The sequence below is a fragment of the Lactuca virosa genome, chromosome 2, assembly GCF_052849685.1.
Source record: "Lactuca virosa cultivar CGN04683 chromosome 2, Lactuca_virosa_CGN04683_v6, whole genome shotgun sequence".
Classification (NCBI taxonomy): Eukaryota; Viridiplantae; Streptophyta; class Magnoliopsida; order Asterales; family Asteraceae; genus Lactuca; species Lactuca virosa.
In genome coordinates this window covers 227,615,126-227,637,396 of record NC_136427.1, presented here as the reverse complement: position 1 = coordinate 227,637,396, position 22,271 = coordinate 227,615,126, and positions in this window count along the sequence as shown.

Genomic DNA, 22,271 nt, shown 5'->3' with positions numbered 1-22,271 from the left:
TGACATTGCCGTCAAATCACGCCTTACGTTATTTAGAACCGTGATATATATATATATATATATATATATATATATATATATATATATATATATATATATATATATATATATATATATAGGGTTCAGTTCCGGTGACGACTCTTTTTAAAGTGAGGACTCATGTGGACACCTTAAAAAATTGAAAAAAAATCTAAAAAAAATACAAATCATAAAATCGAGCATAGTACTATATCCGGGAGAAAAAAAAAATGATTTTTTTTTGCATCATTAAAATTGAATCATGGACCATTAAAGTTGAATCATGGATCATAAAAATGATTCATGCTTTAATTTTAATGATCCAATTTTTTTTCCAATTTTTTTTTCTCTCCGATATAGTATTATGTTCGATTTTATAAGTTGTATTTTTTTAGATTTTTTTAAGGTGTCCTCACGAGTCCTCACTTTAAAAAGAGTCGTCACCCGATCCTGTTTCTCTCTCTCTCTCTCTCTATATATATATATATATATATATATATATATATATATATATATATATATATATATATATATATATATATATATATATATGTGTGTGTGTGTGTGTGTGTGTGTGTGTGTAAAGTTTCAAATGAGAACCACTAAAAGTTAAGAAACCTAAGAACCACTAATTTTAACTAATCAGATCTGGTTCTAATTTCTCACCAACACAAAACATAAAGTTCTAAAGTCACTTTCTTTCTTCTGTACTTCTCACCTTGGATACCACCACCGTCAGCCACCATCGGCCACCGTCGGTTAATTAGCCCGACCACCACCTCCTTCCTCCGCGCCGATGTCTCTCCCCTCTCCATTCATTTATGGTTGTTCAGCGCTAGTTATTTCTCTCTTATATGTATGAAAACCAGCAGATTTGTTCATATCTGGTCAACTATCACCACCACAAACATCTGATGAGTTTCCTTCAAACTCTGGCGCATCAGATCTGTTACATGTTCGTTGCCTCCGTCGGTGGCACGCGATGAAACAACTCCGGACCTGATGTAAACTTGATGTGTTTCAGGTTAGATTTGCATCGTCCTCCTCCGCTCCTTACTGTCTTCATCTTCATATGACGAGCATCGATCATCGACCACATCAACTTTATTGACGACGAGACTTTTAGATCTGAAGTGTTTAGGTCCAGATCTATGTTCTCATGTGATAGATCTACGATCTCCGGTGGCAGATCTATGATTTTCGCCTCTATATCTACTATTTATGCCTTCAGATCTACGAGTTTCAGCGACATTGAGTGACCAGATCGAAAATCTCCATCAATTTCCATCGTCGTTGTTACCTTGTTGCTTCAGTGAAAGACTACTAACTCGTCTCCATCTCTTTCTCTCTGGTCTCCGGTAAAATACCAACATATCTATGCAGCAGGTATGTTGATTTTTTGTTTTTGTTTTTGTTTTTGTTTTTGTTTTTTTGTTTTTGTTTTTGTTTTTTTGTTTTTTTGTTTTTTTTGTTTTTTTTGCTTTTGTTAAGCTGTGAACTTAAGGTTTGAGTAAATTACACGAATGGCCGCTATGGTTTGGGGTAATTTGCATGCTTGGTCTCTAATTTGTTTTTGATGGGTTTTAGTATACTACAACATCCTATGGTGCACATACAACCCCAACACATATAAATATAACTAATTACCATAATTAGTCCCCATAGATTTAATTAGTCTCTTTTTGATCACTAAATTAATTCCAAATTAATTCTCTATAAATACTAATTAAAACATATAATTTCATATTAATATATTATAACTTATAATATATTAACAAATCATATATAACCTTCTCTCAAGAGTTCATCCTAACAAATTGTCCTGGTGTTATCCAACTCAAATGGACCATGCTACTCTTGGGTCGAGTACATACCAATAATAGTTATTTTTTATACTATTATTGCAAATATGACTCCAAGATCCCGACTAGCAATCGTAGCTCTTAAAAGTTGTTGTCAAACTCTGACCTAGTCAATGACGTGTCCATCAGATAAGGGATCATATATTCCTCAATTCTAGATATCATATGGACTGAGACATGGATTATAATCATTCTCTCTGTCTATTTGTTGTTTCCCGATTTCCAATTTATGACGACCGACTGATTGAACAAATTAAATCAGTCCAGGCCCGGCCGAGCACTTACGTTTGTCATCACTAAATCATCGAGGGGCCCACAAATATCGCTTTTATCCCTCTAATGATAAAAGGAATGGATAAACTTCGACTCATATGCTTCCTCTATATACGCACCAAATCACACACAAAAATGTGTTTTATAACACCAAGTTACTGGTGCGTTTTCACATAATCAATGTGTAACCGACTTGTAGACTGCAACTCATATCTCTTGGTTTGAAGAATATATAAGATATTATCGTCTCATGATCACTCGTGATAAAATCCATGAAGTGATTCAAATGAGCGTGGGTTTAATCCAATACTCGAATCTCATTCCAGGAGCACTCATGAATGTTGCAGCAGCTTTTGCTATGTCTAAACACTTTAGACATCTACAAACCCAATTCATGACAGTCTTGATTCATACCTACTTCCAACGTATCATTGGCTGTAGAGAGTTTGAATAACCTAGTTATTCGGGAAGTCAAAACATGCAAAGTGAAACACAAGAATAATACTAATCCTATATGGCCCCAACCACTTTTGAGAGTAAATAAAACACCTTTTATTTAAACACCATATTGATTACTCATTATTCATTGTATAATGTTTCGAATAATCAACTTTATACTTGAATCAAAACAATAGTCATGCCATGCTCCAAGCATGCACACTATGTTTGTCCAAACAATAGTTATGTCATACTCCAAGTATGCACACTATGTTTGACTATGATCCTTACTTTGTGGAATAGATCAATTGAACATAATTCCAATGATCCTCATTTCACAATCCCAAATCCTTATCGCAAATGTAAGAATTCTAAATTCCTGCCATTTACTGAAATCTGTTAGATTCTAAACTTATATGCATTGATCCTCTTGTAATGACTATGCACAAAAGTCACATAAGACTTGGCAACATACATTACAAAGTATTCCAATGGAGAGCAGTTCCATGGAAACGAAGTCTCACATTCAAAGTACATTCCTTTGAACATCCTTCCTGGATTAAGTTTTCTAATCTTACACAGATTTAAAGAATAACTTCCACTTATGGAAACATTTCCATATTCCCATTTTGACTATCACTTCTAAATAAGAGTTGCCTCTTTTTCAGAATATGTCAATATGGTCCTTCCAAAATTAACACTATACTTCCAATTGTCCATGAGCAACCAATCTTTGGTAAACCTCAAATTGTCCTCGACAATTGCTTAATCATTTTAGTCATATCCAGTTCTATTCCTTTTCCCTCTTAATGCCCTAGGCATTTGGAAAATTTAGAACGGATGAATATTATAACACATAAAATCGATCCTATATACGAAGCATATGGGACACTATTCATGATGTTTCACATAAAGACATGATACTAGACCAATCTTTTGCTACAATATTTTGTATTTGCCATGTTTTCATAATACGACTATGAAGAGGGATGCCGTAATCATAATCGAATTTTGAGAACGTAATATATATAGAATATCCTTATGTTGAACCATTCCAACGTAAAATTCATATATATATCCTTGATTAAAGATGATTAAAATCTCAATCTAAGCTTTTAGAATTGAAATGAAGTATAATTTCCTCTCCCTTAATTATAGCAAAACAACTTTTCAAACCCTACAACTTTGCAAATTGACACTTTTGTTTTCTATAATTAACATTGCTAACTTGCCACACCTAACATAATAATCATGCTCCCACTAACATGATAATTATTAGCATAACACTTATGCTCCCACTAGCTTTGACATGTATCCAGAAATCAGCTGGACTTCTAGAAATCAATACTTATTGACTTTCTTACAAAAGTTCAGATTTCTGATACGAGATGCTTTGATAAGACTTTATCAAACTCATACACCTTTTCTTAGATAGCTCACATGTGTGTCTAAACAATTTTTAGAACTATAAAAAGGAATGTCGTAATCATAGTCTCAATTGTTTAGACCTTTGTCATTTCTCACAAGTCCATGTTAGCGTGCCGGTTAACCACACACTCCACTAACGACTTTGAGAATGCAAATATCACAATTGCTATCTACTTAAAATCTACTTGGTGAAAGCGTTTCCTCACCATCATTTTCATGAATCGGAGAGAAACCTTATGACACTTAGATTTTATGGTGTATGCGTTCCTATCCATGTGAATTTGTCAAAACCATAATCACAAGACAATGTTAGTGACAAATCCAAACTCATATGGATTGAACTTGTGCAATCTTAATTTCTTGCCACTTGGCAGCACAAGGGCCTACCATTGCTTCCAGGTTGTTATGCAAACAATTGACAACTCATATAACTCACATACATAGTCAACTTTAACTGGAATGGGCATAGAAATAAGAATATGTCAACACGAAAGGTTGAAAACCTCAGGTCGTGTGCTAGCGATAAACAACAGGTTTTATTCTTGATTAGTTCTTGAAACTTTTTCAAGATCTTAAAGACTCCCACTGACCTCTTGACATATAAGATTCTCTTGTCAAGAACCATTCATTAACAAAACAAATATTCAAGAGTTAGTGCGGATTCTTATCAAGATAAACACTTTACTCAATTGGTCTTAATTGGTCTTTGTTTTATCCAAAACATCACAACTTACCAATTTCAAATGTACAAGAGTAAGAAAACATTTTACTCTACATTTGACAAGTGTTATAAACCTTCTAAGGATTATGTCACTCAAGTTACAATCTCTGAGTATGACTCTAAGACTCAATTTTGGAACGAAGTATGACTTTTCTTTTTAATTTAGCCAATTCAACAATTCACGATTCCTCTTCTTAGTCAAACAAATGCACTAAGATGTCCTTAGAGAATCAATTGTGACATGGTTTCATAACCACTAATATAATCATAAAACAAGATACTCAAGTACTCTCCCATCTTTTCAGATTGGATAAACTTTTATCTTTCTGCCTAATTTGATTCTTCTTGTTCGTTCTGCCTTACATTGAAACTTTTCCAATGTTTCAGAATTACACTTAAACTTGTAAGTATAACCATATTTACTAAACTTTATTAAATCATGACGAATAGTCTCATCCGTCTTTGTGGTGGACTTGATCAGCGCACAACCAAGTGTACCCGATCTCCTAGTCCTTCACTTGACTCACATATTCATGTGAACAAGGAATTAGTCTTAATTTCCCAAATATGAAAATTCTCATTCATCATACAATACAAATTGCATGATTCCAAGTTTCTATCCAACTGAAACTTGGGTGATGAGAATCTTTCCTTATTTGGTAAATTATGACACTACCACAAACGAAATAATCAAATCTATTTTCCAATATTGCTATCAATGGAATCATACAACAATTTTATCACAAATGCCATTGTAAGGATATTTAAAATAAATAAAAATTAAAACTTTTTTTCTTTTATTTTAAAACTTGCGAAAAAACTTATCCTTACAATGCAAATGCATATGAAAAATTGTTATTTATTCCTAGGCAATCTATCCCAACTCTTAAGCAATAGCTCAAAATTCTGATCACCGAACCATGCGATCGAAATCCATCTTCGCAATCAGAATCAGCATATTCTTCTTTTAAGCTTCCTTTCTTCGATTCTACAAAACATCAAAATGTGACCTAGTCACATCATGTAATAAGAATCTCCAAATAGGAACTTAATAGAGTTAGATAGTGGACTTACCTGAAGTAGAGTCATACATTCTGACTTTACAATCCTTATGATTCTTCAGGTAAATGGGCAGCTTCGCAACCAATGCCCCTTCTTATGTCATATGGACTATTTAGTAATGGTACATGGGACTATCTCAGACTTAGCCTTTCTCTTTACCATTTGGTCAACCGGGTTGACTATGGTTGATTCCTTTCCATTAGGAAGAGAAGACTTTTCTGGACTTCCAATGTTTCCATTGTCAATGTCCATGAATGTTTGGGAAGTAGATCTTCCAATCAAATTTGTTTTACCAGTGCCCTAAATCATTGCTGATTCAGCAGCATCAAGCAAATAGGTAAGATCATTAAGGTTCATGTCATGGTCTGTCATGTAGTAGTCCTAAAGGAACTCACTATGTGACTTAGAAAGTGATTGAAGAACCTAGTCAACAACCAACTTCCTCAAGACCTTGACACCCAACTCTCCCGGCTTGTCAATATGTCGCTTTATCTCCAAGATGTGAGCACACATAGACTTTGCTTGCCAATAGGGCTTGAGTGACCTTGAACTTTTCAAGAACTTGTGGGTTAGGGAGAATAATTGGAGGAGGTGGAGGAAGAGAAGTATGATTTCCATGATCCAATCGCAAGACATCATCTTCATTAGGAAAGCTTGTTCCAAGGGATTTGGGAAGATCATGATTGTCTGAACTAGACAATGGGAGAAATTCAAGTTAGTTGATTTAAGTCCTTAATATAACACCCAATATGAAATATTAAGGCTAGGACCCAGCACAATATTTTATAACTTGGAAGAGGGATGCCGTAATCCAAGCTATAAAATATTTGAAGGTAGACGAATGACGATTCACCAATTTCCACCACGAAAAACGAAATAGAATTTTAGGTCTTAAGTGAATTGAAACTCCTAGATCCTTTGAGATTCATTGAACTTTTCAATGGCATGTTTAAATCTCGATTGTGCCCTCTCAAGTTTGTGATTGTGATGCCGAGGATCACAAACAAGGTGTGAATAACCATGCAAATTAACTTGGTACCCTTAATATTTATCACCTAATCGATGTGCCAGTTACCCACACGCGCTCGACCGATCTATGATAAACATTAAGTGACCCTTTGCCACTCTTACTAGTCCATGTTAGTGTGCCAGTTACCCACACATGCTCCACCAACGACTTGGTTAGGTACAAAGTGTAATTTCATGGGTTAGCACCAAATTCACATTTTCCTAAGTAACTAAGATTGGGAATTTATAAGTGTTTAGTTACTTAGTATTTATCATTATACTTTTAATGAAGGGAGAATTATAGTCATGTCCTACCCGTTCGGCTAACGACTCTCCACCAGTCAAGGAAGCGGTGGGTGAGAGTGGACACCCATTAAACTGCCATTTTATAGGCAGTAATCTTATACCCCCCTTATAGACCGGATTCGTGAATGAGGCCTACTAACGGTAAGACTGACTTTGTTCTTATACATATATATATATATATATATATATATATATATATATATATATATATATATATATATATATATATATATATATATATATATATATATATAACTATTAATATTATAATAGTGTAAGGGTTAAATTTTAACTTTTAAAATTCTAAGGGTTTAACTTTGAATTAAAGTATTCATAGGGGGAAACTTTACAAATTCCAAAACCTAAGGGCAAGTTTTGAACAATTCAAGACTTTTGGTTTCCATAACTTATGAGTTTAAAGTAGTTTTAATGAAAAAACTCTTCAAGTTCCATAACTTGAGGACAAGTTATGGAAGACTTTAAAACATTAAAAGAATGAGACTCATCGTATTCATAACTTATGGAAATCTTATGAGTTTTAAAAATCATAAATGAGATTTTTCATATAACTTGAGGACAAGTTACAAAAACACATTTTATGAACAACTTTTAGATCAATTTGGATTGAAAACAAATTATCACATAATTTTTCTATTAATATAAACCAACTCATAAGAACAAGATAATTCAAATCAAACAATTTTCACGTAATTTGTCTAACCATTAAACTAATACTTCCTCCGGCCCAAAATTATTGTCCACGTTTGACTTTTTAAGTCTCTTTTGTTCAACTTTGACCTCAAATAATTTACTTATTGTTATATAATTTTTTTGTGAAAGATATATGAATAGATTGTTTTTAAATGTATTTTCATTGTTATAAGTTTCATCAAAAATTATATAACACAAATAAAGTTATTTATGGTCAAAGTTGTTATGGAAAGACTTAAAAAGTCAAATGTGGACAATAATTTTGGGACGGAGGGAGTACAAAACATGAATCAATTGACAATTATCTTTGAAATTGGATTAGCATGAACATTATCACATCAAAAACAGGTTTAAAAGTTTAAAAACAGCTTAGGGTAATGTTCATAGTCCAATTCCAGCCAAAAAAAAACCCGAAGATATGTTGTCAGGGGGTCCAACTCGCCGAGTGCAAGAACAAACTCGACGAGTTGGATGAGTTTGTACATGGACTCGTTGAGTCCCTTCACAGACTCGTCGAGTCCCCTGTCCAGACAGCAAAAAACTTCGATTTTCAGCTTTTTCCAGCAATTTGCATCAAGTATAATTGAAAACAAGCATTGGCTCTGATACCACTGATGGGTTTTAGTATACTACGACATCCTATGGTGCACATACAACCCTAAATACCTTGGATCTATGTTTTCACTAACTATACATGCAAATGGTTTCCAAGGCATTAAACTTATAACTAGCATGCACTTTGTCATAAACAATACAAGATACTAGTTAGAGTAACATACTTTTTATTTGGCTTGAAGTCTTGATGTATTTGGTGTTGCTTGAAAGACTTTGGCCTTTAAGAACTTAGTGCCCCAAGTGTTGCACCTCAAATGGAATCACAACTCACCTAGGACAAAGGTGACTCTTGAGAGAGAATTCCATGCACCAAAACACATCCATATTTCTCTAAGAAAATGAAGCACTTCAAGTGGCGATTTTGGGCAATAGAGTATGTATTTATATGTGGTATTTCAAGGGTCATGGATATAACCCAAATCCATACCCATGGGTATTATGATTCATGGTTCATGTGGCCCAACTCTTTATGTATCCATACATAAACTTGGTCCAACATGGATCATAAGCCAACACATATAAATATAACTAATTACCATAATTAGTCCTCATAGATTTAATTAGTCTCTTTTTTATCACTAAATTAATTCCAAATTAATTCTCGATCAATACTAATTAAAACATATGATTTCATATTAATATATTATAACTTATAATATATTAACAAATCATGTATAACCTTCTCTCAAGAGTTCGTCCTAACAAATTGTCTTGGTGTTATGCAACCCAAATGGACCATGCTACTCTTGGGTCGAGTACATACCAATAATAGTTATCGTCTTAGACATCTAATCCAACAGTTTTTTAACTCGGAAGGTCCCTACAGTTTATTTTTGTTGCGCGCTTGGTCCCTGTCTTACCTAAAAAGACTATTTTGCCCATTATTTTTTAATTTATTTAAATAAGGTGTGGTGGGTAAGGTAAGGCAAAATAGTATTTTTAGGTAAGACATGGACCAAGCGCGCGACAAAAACAAACAGTAGAGACCTTCTGAGTTAAAAAAAATAAGTTTGGAATCAAACGTGCAAATTACCCCAAACCATAGGGACCATTCGTGTAATTTACTCTTAAGGTTTTAATATCTCATGTGTAGTATACTTGTCTTAATATTAGATAATTAATAAATTATATAATACTAATAAATGTATTTTTTTTAACTATCCTGTATATCAACTTTATCGAAAATAATTTTTCATTAATCACGCAATACTTTTTTAAACCGCATTAACCAATCGTACTTTGTATACATGAAAAAACTATATGTTTTTATTTATTTATTTATTTAAATTAGTTATATTATTTTCTTAAATAATTTAATTAATCTTTGTTCTAGTTTTTTTATTATGATAACCGGTATAAAGTTTAATAATTTTTTTTAATATCACACAATCGATCTTTATGAGACATAATATCTTTTTCTAATAACCATTAATCATAAGGATCATTTGGACGCTTAGTTTTTTTCTCCAAATGGATAATTCATATAAAAAAGGTTTACAGGAAATGTTTTGGGATAAATTTAAATCATTTGTGAGTTTTTATCTTAAAAATATTGTTTTTTTTTTCTTTCTAAAATGATCCTTAATGTTTTATTATAATTTAAAATATTATATTATTAAATTAACAATGTTCATATACTTTTTTTATATAGTTATATATATAATAATATTAAATCTCAAACATTACTTTATATAATAAAAAACAAAGGTTGAATGAGTAGTAAAGTCTTTCATTTTGACTTTGGCTACAAAGTTTTTGTTTTTAGGACTTTAGCTGATTATGTTAGCAAATAAATCACTAAAGTTGTTCATATAGTTATAGAAAACGTATTTTTTCATAGAAATTGTTCATATGTTTAAAATTGACAAAAATGGTCTCTATATAATTAAAAATTTAAAAATGACAGAAATGATCCATATGTTAAACAAATTACAAATGGTCCCTATATAATTGAAAATTTAGAACAAACTATTGAAATCGTTCCTACGGTTTGCTAAATTTTCATGTTTAGTCCCTTTTTTTTGCATTGGGACCATCTTTATAGTATCATTTTGTTGCATTTGTCGTCCCTAACACATATAAAAAAGAATATATTGTCCTTATTTATTTATTATTAATTTATTAATTTTTAGTATAATTAAAAATATATTAAATAGAAAATATGATCCCACCTACATCATCTCCTCCCCTAAACCTACAATACCTCACCATCGCCCTCGATTATCTGGATCGTTTCTCACCTCCTTCCTCTCGTTGGAAATCTCTACACACAAAACTCCGACGACATCCAATGAAACATCCCAAAAATACAGCCCAAAAATTTCGTTTTAAACCATTAATAAAATCATAGTCATCGAACGTCATATAAAAATCATAAACAATGTATCTTAAAGTATCATAACAACTATCAAATATATCAGAGTATAAACATCCCAGGCTGAACAAATGATGTGTGCACTACAATCATCCCGAGCTCCTCTTTTGAAAACTGAAGTACCTGAAAGCAAAACTGAAAATTGTAAGCACGAAGCTTAGTGAGTCTCCCCAAACTACCACATACCATACACATAATCACAGAACTTGGGCCTAGCCCACTGCATCGGACCCCGCCGACATCAGACCGTAATCCGGTACTCACATAAACATATCAACAATGCATATAACATAAACACATAACATGAACATAACTTTGGGACACCGCCCAACTGCATCGGGGCTTACCCGACATCGAACTCCTGCCCAGCATCGGGCTCACCCCGACATCGGGCTTACACCGACATACACAACATAACATATATCATAAACATAATACATAAGCATATAACATACATCGGGCTTACCCCGACATCGAGCTTACCCCGGAACACATAACACATAACATATAAGCTAACATACATCGGGCTTACCCCGGAACACATAACATATAACATATACACTAACATACATCGGGCTTGTCCCGAAACACATAACACATAACATATAAGCTAACATACATCGGGCTTGCCCCGGAACACATAACACATAACATGCATGAATCACAAAGACATCAAGCATACATATACTCTTCTCGGTATCGTCCCGACATCGGACCGTAGTCCGGAGCTACTAACATCTAAACGGGCCGGCATTGTGGCCTTAGACCCGTTCCTACTGGAAGAGAACTCACCTCACACTGCTGAAGTCCCGCTGACAAAACCCTAGCTGTTGGGTGAAAGATCCCCAAATCTGTCAACATCAAAATAACACCCAATTAATAATTGGGTCCCAAACACATATCCATAAGTCCATGCTTGGGGTAAAAGACTAATTTACCCCTAAGTTAGCTTTACTCAAGCTCAAGGCCCAATCCAAAGCCCCAAAAGTCTAATAATGAACCAAGGCCCAACTATAGACCATTTATGGCGCAATTTTCCAAATTGGGCCCAAACCCTCATATGGGCCTTACCTTAAAGCCCAACTAAATATTCTAGTCCATATGATTATTCTTGGATGGCCCATTATTGGCCCAATTACTAAAACCCAATAGAAAGGCCCAACTCAAGGCCCAAGTGAAATTAGGGTTTTCACATAAAATGACGATTAGGGTTAAGTGTTTCTCACTTAACCCATTAAGGACTTAATCCATTAAGTCCATCACTCTACTAGATAAATCATATGGTGTGATTGGGTGTAATTCACAATTCCAATCCAATGGCCCAAATGTGGGTCCCAATAAGTCCAAGGCCCATAAATCCAATATTAGGGTTTTCTAAACCCTAATTAGGGTTTCCCACCCAATCATAGCCCAATAGGACCAAAACTAAATCTTTAAGCCCATTAGGGTTTCACTAGTCGGGCACCAACCTACTACCACCTCGGGTAGTGGTGGTCAACGGCAGCTCACGGTGGCGGCCACCACCTTACGGTGGTGGTTTTGAGTTTCTTTTCATTATTCTTTTTACTAATTACAATTACAATGCTTTAATCCAAAATAAACACACACTGACTAACATAAACACACACAGCCACCCGAGTGGTGGCCGGCGGTGGCACGTGGTGGTGGTGGCTGTTCTCGATTTTCTACCCATACAACCCAACCCTACATCAACCAGATAACACACACCCACACTCTATGCTCGGAACAGTAAAACAACCACCCATCAGGTGGCGTTTGGCGACGGCAGAACCATAGAGAGGCGGCAGCGGCAACAGAGAGTGGCAGCCACCACCTCACGGTGGTGGCGGTGGGGTTTTCCTTTCAGATATCCGGCCAATAATCGTTCCAGCAGCCTTATACCATCACAACATTCAAACACAAACACCATAAAGCACACACAACCACCCTTTCACGGTGGCTAGTGGCGGCAGAATAAGGTAACGAGCCCTCATACGCTTTGCTCTAGATCCAAAAGCAGCCACCCACCTGGTGGCATTTAACGAACGGCGACAACAGCACAAAAGGCAATGCAACGGCAGAAGAATGGACCCACTAGCGGTCATCCGCTGATCGGAATCGTGACGGCTCATCGTCTTCATCGACCCTCGGCGGTTCTCCGGCAGCACCGTCGCAATGGCAACCTTCGATGGCAGTGTAGCGGTCGGCGGTGCTCAATGGCGAGGCGACAGGCGTCCCCGTTTGATCGGAACAGCGAACAGAAGGGAGGTGGTGGCGGCTGACTTCACTCATGGTGGCTGGAACATCTCTTAGGTTTAGGGTTTGACATGGTGAGGGTGGCGGGTTATAACCCCGTCCACTTTAAATATTTTGCATAATTACAATTCTGGTCCATCCCCATAGGATCTTTCCAAAAAAGGTCTATAAATTACCATTTAAACCTTGCCCCTTGAATTCCTTTACAAATTAAGTCTGGATTTTACTAAACAACCCCTCCCTCAACAAATCCTTTTCGAATTGGTCCAGAGTTTACTCTGTAGCCCCTTATTCCATAAATCCTTTCATATTAGGTCCAAATGATACCAAACACCCCCTGTCTTCTAAGAATCTTTGCTAAATAAATCCTGGAACTTACACTTTTAACCCCCCCCTAACTTCTAAAACCGTGACAATTAGCTCCTCGAGGCCAACACCCTGCTATATAATTATTGATTTTTGGGCTACTACTCGTTCATTAATTAATTTATTTATTTATTTAATAAACGGGGTGTTACAACTCTCCCCCACTTAAATTAGATTTCGTCCTCGAAATCATTCCTTACCATTCCTTACATGCCCAACCACTCTAGTAACATGGTCACCATCCTGGGCACACCCTAACCTTCTCGGGGTAGCCGTGACCAATCTTCGCAAAACCCTAAAATTTGTTGTCTCAAGATGGCCTGATTCCCTAACAGCTCACTCATATTGAATCATTATCTTTGAATCCAGTCCACTTGTCTCTCAACTAAGTACTCAACTTCTGATAACTCGAGGTTGCCACTGGAAAACAGAACCATATATCTAATTATCCTTGCAGATCACTTATACTTGGCCTAGGCTCAGCTAATCCCGTTGTGAGTGACTTAGCATTACTCAACAATCGTTTGCTCTTACCATACATGAAATCCTAAAATACCATTATTGCTTGAGACCCAAACTGTCTGAAGCACTGATCTGCCTGAAACACCGAACTGACTGAAACAGTATGCAGCCGCATGGCTGCTTCCCAAAATCCATCGATACCTTCCTGGTCCCAGCTTATCTGAAATGCTAAAGTCCTGCCCGGTTGCCGAGCCAAGAGCAATCTCACAGTCGCCCCACGCGACTTCCGAACGAAATCCTTGTCTGTCAACAGTTGCCACTAAATATCTTGCCACTGTGGATCTAACGATCATCTAATCTAACTGATCGGGTCCATACATCGAGTCCTAACATCACCAAACCCTAGGCTAGAAGTGATTGCTACATGACCATTGGTAGCCTTGTATCACAAATGACCTTAAGCGGTCCCTTACTTCCTTAATCTCATGACTGTATGGCGTTCCCACTGTCTCATCACTAGTTCAAACAAGTCTAATTCATCTGGGGAAAACCGTAAACCAATTTGTGGATTTGCCACGCCCTCACTGCTGCACCTGAACTGGTGGGTACCACTATTCCTTTTGCGATCTAACAACACTTACATGCTATCTACCAACCTAGTGAATGCTACAACTACACCCGCAGACTCACAACACTCTAGCACTACCTGCCAACCTTGTGATTGCTACGGCTACGCGCGCAGACTTACAACACTTTCTCACACTACCTGGCTGCTAGTGGATGATACGGCTACACCCGCAGACTTACAACACTCTAACATTATCTGGCTGCTAGTGAATGCTACGGCTACACCCGCAGACTTACAACACTCTATCACTATCTGGCTGCTAGTGAATGTTACGGCTACACCCGCAGACTTACAACACTCTATCACTATCTGGTTCGAATGCGCGCTTGACCTAACACTCTACTGAACTCATGTCATGACTGGAATCCCCAATAGGATTCCCTAAGGCCTGCTATCACGTGACCCCGCTGCATCAGTACCGCACCCATGCCCGTGATCGAAGCATCACAATAACCCACAAAATCATCTACACCCTCTGGCAGGGTGAGAACTGGAGTCTCGCACAACCGCTGTCTGAGAGTCTCGAAGGCTGCCTGCTGCTCAGACCCCCAACGAAAGACCATCAACTTCTTGGTCAGTCGGGTCAAAGAAGCTGAAATCTTGGATAATTCCCGAATAAATCTCCGGTAATAACCCGCAAGACCCAGGAAACTCCGAATCTCAGTTGGAGACCTCGGAATCCCCCACTGCATCACGATCTCTATCTTGGTCGGATTGACCAGTATACCCATTCTGGTTGACAAGATGCTCAAGAAATTGCTCCTCGCGCAACCAGAACTCACATTTGGAGAACTTTGCAAAAAGTCCTTCCCTCCTCAAAGTCTCTAGCACCTCCCTCATGTGCTTTTCGTGCTGCTCCTCAGTCTTGGAATAAACCAAGATGACGTTGTACTCTCCCAATCCCGCAATTAGGGAAATGATCTTTCGATATCCGCTAATAATTCTCAATATGCAATTGGCATGTGACATCTCTTGAAAAAATATAATTCAAACACAGACAGAGGATAACCCAGAGTTACACTTACTCAAACCCTTGGGACGAAAGGCTCCCTTATGCAGTTTCCCGCAAGGGCTGCACCGAATTTGGTCCTGCTGGCCTCTCAAAAGCTAATCCTAAATCTTGGGTCTCCTCCCGAGACCCTTCGGTATAAGCAACCGATCTGATTCCCTCTTACCAATGTGCTATAAGTCCATATCCCATTCTCGAGCTCTATAAGTCATATCATTTAGGGTATTGCACCCCGAGATACTCACGATCTCCCTGCTATCATTCTACAGTATGTTCTGATACCTTACCTTCTTTATTTCCTCATCTGCTGCATATTGTGATACCATATAAGCTCTTTCACGAGACTTGGCAATGATCTCTGCCACAGTCTTAGTCGTCTGGTGGAAATCTAACAATTGTTGCGCCTCAATCTCCTGGGCACACTCTGCTCGAAATCTGGTCTAAAAGTCATCCCATGACGTAACATCAACCACATCATCACTCAACCTTCTACCAACCTCTTCCCATCAATCACGTGCTCTGTCCTTCGGGAGACAGGAAGTAAATCGAACCTTGTCCCTCTCGGGCAACGGCTGGTACGAAAAGCGTTGGCGACATCTGCCAACCATCTGCTGCTAACAATGGGGTCCCTAACCCCCATGACAATCTGGAGTTTCACAGGCTCTGAATTCCTGAAACATCAACGTGTGCATCCCTATCATGGCTGCTATCTCAGTGCAGAATGCACTCATCCTCTCATCACAAATCTCTAAAATGCCCTCCTTGATCATACTGAAAGATCACAGGAGTCTGATCAATGATACTGCGCGTACTCTCAGATGGAATGAACTCCCTCATCTGACCATCAAGCTGCCCAACTCTAGAGTCCGAGTCTGATCCCTCGCCGGCACCAGAACTGCCATCTGGTCTACCACGTAGCGTCACTATACTCGGTAATATACCATCACTAACATCATAATACTCATCATAACTCGAGGGATCTCACACACTCCAAGTTTCATGGATTCATCTCATCCTTCCTTGATTCGAGTACGGATCCTCTGCTTTCAGTAGTACGGGCCCATACTACCTTCCACATCTATCCGTACTTTCCTCAAGAACTGCCTTGACTCCACCAAGTCCCTTCTACTGCTACTGCTCTCTGCTACTCTCATCCTAGGCTTGCCCTGTAAAAACCGGTAAAATTCGGTCAGAGTTCGACGATCAAACCCCCGTGAGCCGTTATGCAATAAAGACCAATGGCACGTAAATTGGGGTCTATTAAGTATATGTGTTTGTATTTCTAATTTAACCAACCGAGATTTAACGAATTAATAAATGTTACGTCCTCATTATATATATAAGTTCAAATATATATATATATATATATATATATATATATATATATATATATATATATATATATAAATTATGTACATATATATATATATATATATATATATATATATATATATATATATATATATGTGTGTGTTAATTACTTTTGCAAAATATCTAAATACAAGTATGATATATGATGTATATATATTCGAAATAAATTATACACTAACAAATATATAACAAGTTACAATTATTCAAATATATAACCATTTACAATTATTCAAATATATAACCATTATCATTATACACTAACAAATATTTAACAAATTTACAAGTATTCAAATATATAGCAATTATGTGAGTTGTCAAATTGAGGCAACTGTAAATCATCTTCCGTGATTCCAGCACACTCAATTCTTTTTCTCCTTGTTTCTTGCAAACCATCAAACAAACCCAATTCATATTCTTTTCTTTCTATAACTCGTTTCCAGTAAGAACACTTGGTTCTTAAATTCGTGTATAACTTCAACTTATCTGTCAAATGAAACAACAAAACAATTGTTTTTCCCTTCTTCAATTTCTTTGAATCACCCAACCCCAAACAACCTAACAATTCCTGTCAACAACCAAACCCAAACATTTTTCCCTACATCGATTCTTATCAAAATAATCATCCCATTCATCAATTTTCAATAAAAATAACCAAGAACAAACATCTCAAATACCCCCCCCCCCCATCGATTTCAATCCACAACGGAAAAGAGAAAAAGAACTTTCTTTTACCTGTTAGCCACCGTCGACTGTTGCTGTTGCGGGTTGTTTCCGGTCTACTGCATCCAGAGAAGAGGAAGGAAGGGATTGCTACTATCGGTTATACTTATCCTTTCTCGAATCAGATGATGGATCAAAGACCCCACCCGATTGTCGCCTTCAATTTCAGTTTGTGTTCCTTCCTGATCAGACGAAGACGACGGCTCAATCAAATTAACGGATCGTCGGAGATTGCTATCCTCGTGTTCTCCCTTTTTCGCCGATCTCCTCCCTTCTCCGGCCAAATTAAGTACCGATAATAACTCTCCGATTCAACCCCTGCCCTTTTCCTTTCGGTGACCGCTTACCTAGTCGCTGCTTGCTTCCGTCCGTTCCAACCACACGCACAAAAGAAAGAAGACGCCGACGATCGCCATCGGCCAGCACCCCTACATGAGATTTGCTCGATCTTTCCCCGTCTCCTTGAACCTCGTCTGCGGCTGCTGCCTCGTTTCCTCGGGCCGAGATTTCCGACGATGGAGGTAGATCCTTCACAGGGACGTCGGAGCCGGGCGGCGATGGTGGTGATTCCGATGTTTTCGGTTTCTGTGTTCGGTCGCCTCCACTCCCGTTCATGTTGTCTCCATGTTGCAGTCCCGTGCACCCGAAGCTCCCGACTGGTTCTCTCTTTTGGAATCGATCGGGCAAAATAAGGGCAAAAGCCCCAAATTCTTTTGTTGTGAGAATTATCCACATCAGCCCCTACAAATGCCAAGTTATATCAAAATAAACCCCCATTTGTAAAAATTGATCAAATCTGGTCACCGGTGATTAAGGAAATTACTAAACAACCCCCATTTGTCAAATTACTTCCCTAAACAGCCCTACACTTGTCAAGAAATACCGAAACTGCCCTTTTTGTTAAAAATTAATACAAACGGTCCCCAGAGTGTTTCAAAGCTCAAGAATTACTAAATTACGATTCTCACGTGAAGCTTCACCAAAAAGAACCGGGATCGAGTTCACGCTACGACTGAAATATAAAGATACACGGTGAATCGTGGTACGAACGAAGAATGTCACATAACAAATCTCACGACAAGTTTCCCAAAAGAACCCGAATACCGTGCGAATCGAACTCACGCTTCAAGGGTGAGTTCATACCCCTACATTTACATGTTTTTCTTAAGTTTTAAGGGGGGAATACAAGTAAAATCATCAAGAACACAATTAAACTTTTTCTAACAGATTACATCAGAAAAGATGGACTTTAATCACGGACTGTTTTGGTCAACTTAAATATTTTAGTTTTCAAAACTGTTCCAGGTGCAAGTAGTTCAAACTCTTAGCTTTAAAATGGATACTTGCACATCTCCATATGATTTTTCTACAATTTATGGTGATTTTTACAAAACTGTATGTCATTTCAGAGGCAAACCCGGACCAGTCTGTGATTATGGACATTTTCACCTCTGTTAGAGATCACTAAAAATCTTGATAAAATTTACAAACAAACTAGACTCATATTCCAAACTCTCAAAATTTTCGGATTTGGATTTGGAGCTTTGATGATTTTTCTATAAATTTTCTAAAAACAGTAACAGAAACTGTTTTCAACAAAAAGTTGCTGTCAATTTCATTTCACCTTGTAACATGTTGAGCAAGGTGTATATCTTTATATGATTATATGTTATTGCAATATATGTCATTTTATCTTAATATATGGACACACATCAGTTTACAAATGGATTTGGACATATTGAATATAAAGAATAACAAGTGATTATAATCAAAGTACAACCGATATATTCAAACATTTAATAAACTATTTTAAATATAGTTTGCATACATTACTACGTACTACCCTTGGTTGATAAACTATAATAGGTATAGTTTATGATACATTACATAACACATACATTTAAAAAATGGTACATTTATACAAAGGATATTTTCATTAAGCAAGGTACGGCCATACGGTACCAAGTTTTCATAACACGTAATTCCGTTAATTACTTTGTGAGACATTTACTTCAAATTACCATTAAGTCCTGTATTGTAACCAGAGTCTCCTTGAGGGAGAGCGTGATACTTGTGTATAGATCTATATTGGGTTTGACAAACCCACACCTAAGCTGCATGCAACAGCTAGACCGGCAGGTCTGGGGTGACAAATGTCATAACATTTCCGACGCCTGAAGAACGTCGTTTCAGGCCAACTAGGTCATAGCATGGTTATAATAACTCACATAAAGTATTAATAAACATTGGAATTTACGTGAACTTCATTAAAATTTAACGAGTTTATGTCGATTTAAACTTGCATTGTTTTACTATAAATATGACAAATTACTTGTACATTTCGGTCTTTGGGTTTTAAGACTACATTTACACATTAAGGAAAATATTGAATTTTCTAACACAAATACTACTTTCACAAACGAAAGGCTTTAATAATACCAAACAAAAGCTTATGAACTCACCAACCTTTGTGTTGACACTTTTTCAAACAACTTGTATTCTCAGGAACTCATTAAACAGGTAATCAAGTGCTTTTGAGGATGGGACGCTAAGGCGTCTACTATTTCATATTTTGTCAACATATTGTAATTGATTCGTAAACATGTAATTCATACAATGATGTAACTTTTTCAATTATATATATGTTGGTTGTGTTTGCTTGACTTACTATTACAATTGTTGTTATGATACTATACATGAAGTCCTCCACCCCCGGACATTTCCGCCATCCTTAGTTTGGGGGTGTGACAGATTGGTATCAGAGCACAGTTTATAGTGAATTAAGTATATCAAACCACATAAGATATACAAACTATAAACACAATTGGGACTAATAGTCTCTGATTTGTGCATTTTTCAAATAAATATACTTTTAGAAAATAAATGATTTTTTTTATTAAAAGTATAAATACATGCATACATGCTCATATAGTGTCATAACTAGAAGAACATAAAATAAAAGAAAAGGAGTTGTACATTATGGGTATGCCTTGGTATATGTAAATCAAGTCTGGGAAGGATATAGCCTAATCAACTATATATGTCCGAGGAGTGACTTGCATATACTGGGGGATAGTCATAATGGACAACAAATCTATCAACCTAACTACACCCTACAGAGAATACTTTAAGAATCGAATCTAAACAGCTAAAAATACTATAGGAGTATTTGGTGATACTATAACCAACTTATGTGAAAACTAAAGACCTCTATTAGTAGGCCTATGATAACTGAGTGCATACGCCAAGGTTATGCATAATTAAAGATATTATAGACTCAGAATCTATGACTATTGCTCTACTTCCTGTTCCTTGTTTGGTTGTGGACTTAGAGTAGAGTCATTTATTCGAAAGTCTATTCTATCTCAAATTATGTATAACTGATATGCACTACGTGATTATAGACGTAACTAATAAGGATCACCCCTATAAGTAATTATAGGATTAGGTGTCTATTAATTATCTCTTCTACCCCTATTCTCATAGGAGTAACATGATGTGTAAATTTTAACGTCCGTACAAAACCTACTTCTACCCACTACCATAACTCCATCTCCAAGACGTTAACAGAAACACCAAGAATAGTTCACTAAAGTTCGAAATTATACATGTGTATATAAATGGTAAGAATATTTACTAAAAGGTTTATCAATGAAATAGGCATGCATTTTATTTCATTGAATCTCACTACTTGGTATTACAAACAATTTACAACTGGTAACTCTAAGATTCTTTAGGTGTACCTCGAAGTTATGTGTAATTAAGGAATGATTGACCTAGAAATGGTGAGTCCGCCTTAGGACCTGTTCCTTGTTTGGTTGTGGACTTAGGGTAGACTCATTAGGATCAACAGTCTAATAAAATTTTAATTACACATAACTGGGGGCATGTCAAGTGAATCTTAGGAGTGGATCAGACATGGAACAAATCACAAGATTATAATCAAGTTATTCCTACTAAATTCATAAGTCTATTTATATAGACCTCTGGTATAGAGTCGTCGGCGTAGTCATGTCGGCAATCTAAAATATGGCTAAATACATAATACAAACTATAATACCCAAATTATACAAAATTTTCTGCATTAAAAATCAATAGACAAATACATAAAATGAAACTAAAAAAAAGAGTATCAAACTATCAAGAAAAAAACACATACAATGTAGATTAAAATCCACGAATGATAACAAAATGGCTAAGGATTGTTAAGTCCTCTCTTCTTATAAATAGCTTTGAAGCAAGCTTGCCTAAGCTTCTTTGTTCTTTCTGTCAATTCCATACCTGACAATTTCTCCATCATCTTCTTGTGCCCTTCTAACGTCTCTATCTCCTCGTTTAATCCCAACTCCTAAATTTTTTTAAAGGTAGATACAATATATTTTTCATGTGAGTTCACAAAATTTACAATGAGTTAAGTTTATATAAATATAAATCAGGAGATCGTAGTAAATCAATTGATTTGATGTGGCATATGCCTAGGACCTATGTTTAGTTATAAAGAAGCTAACGATTAAAATTTTAGAAAATACCAAAACTACTTTGGTTACCAAGTGCATGAGTAATGTATAGAAGGTTATTATCATAATTTACCTTGGCATTTTCAATGAGGGATTGAAGGCTCTTAAGTTTTCTATGAGGCCATG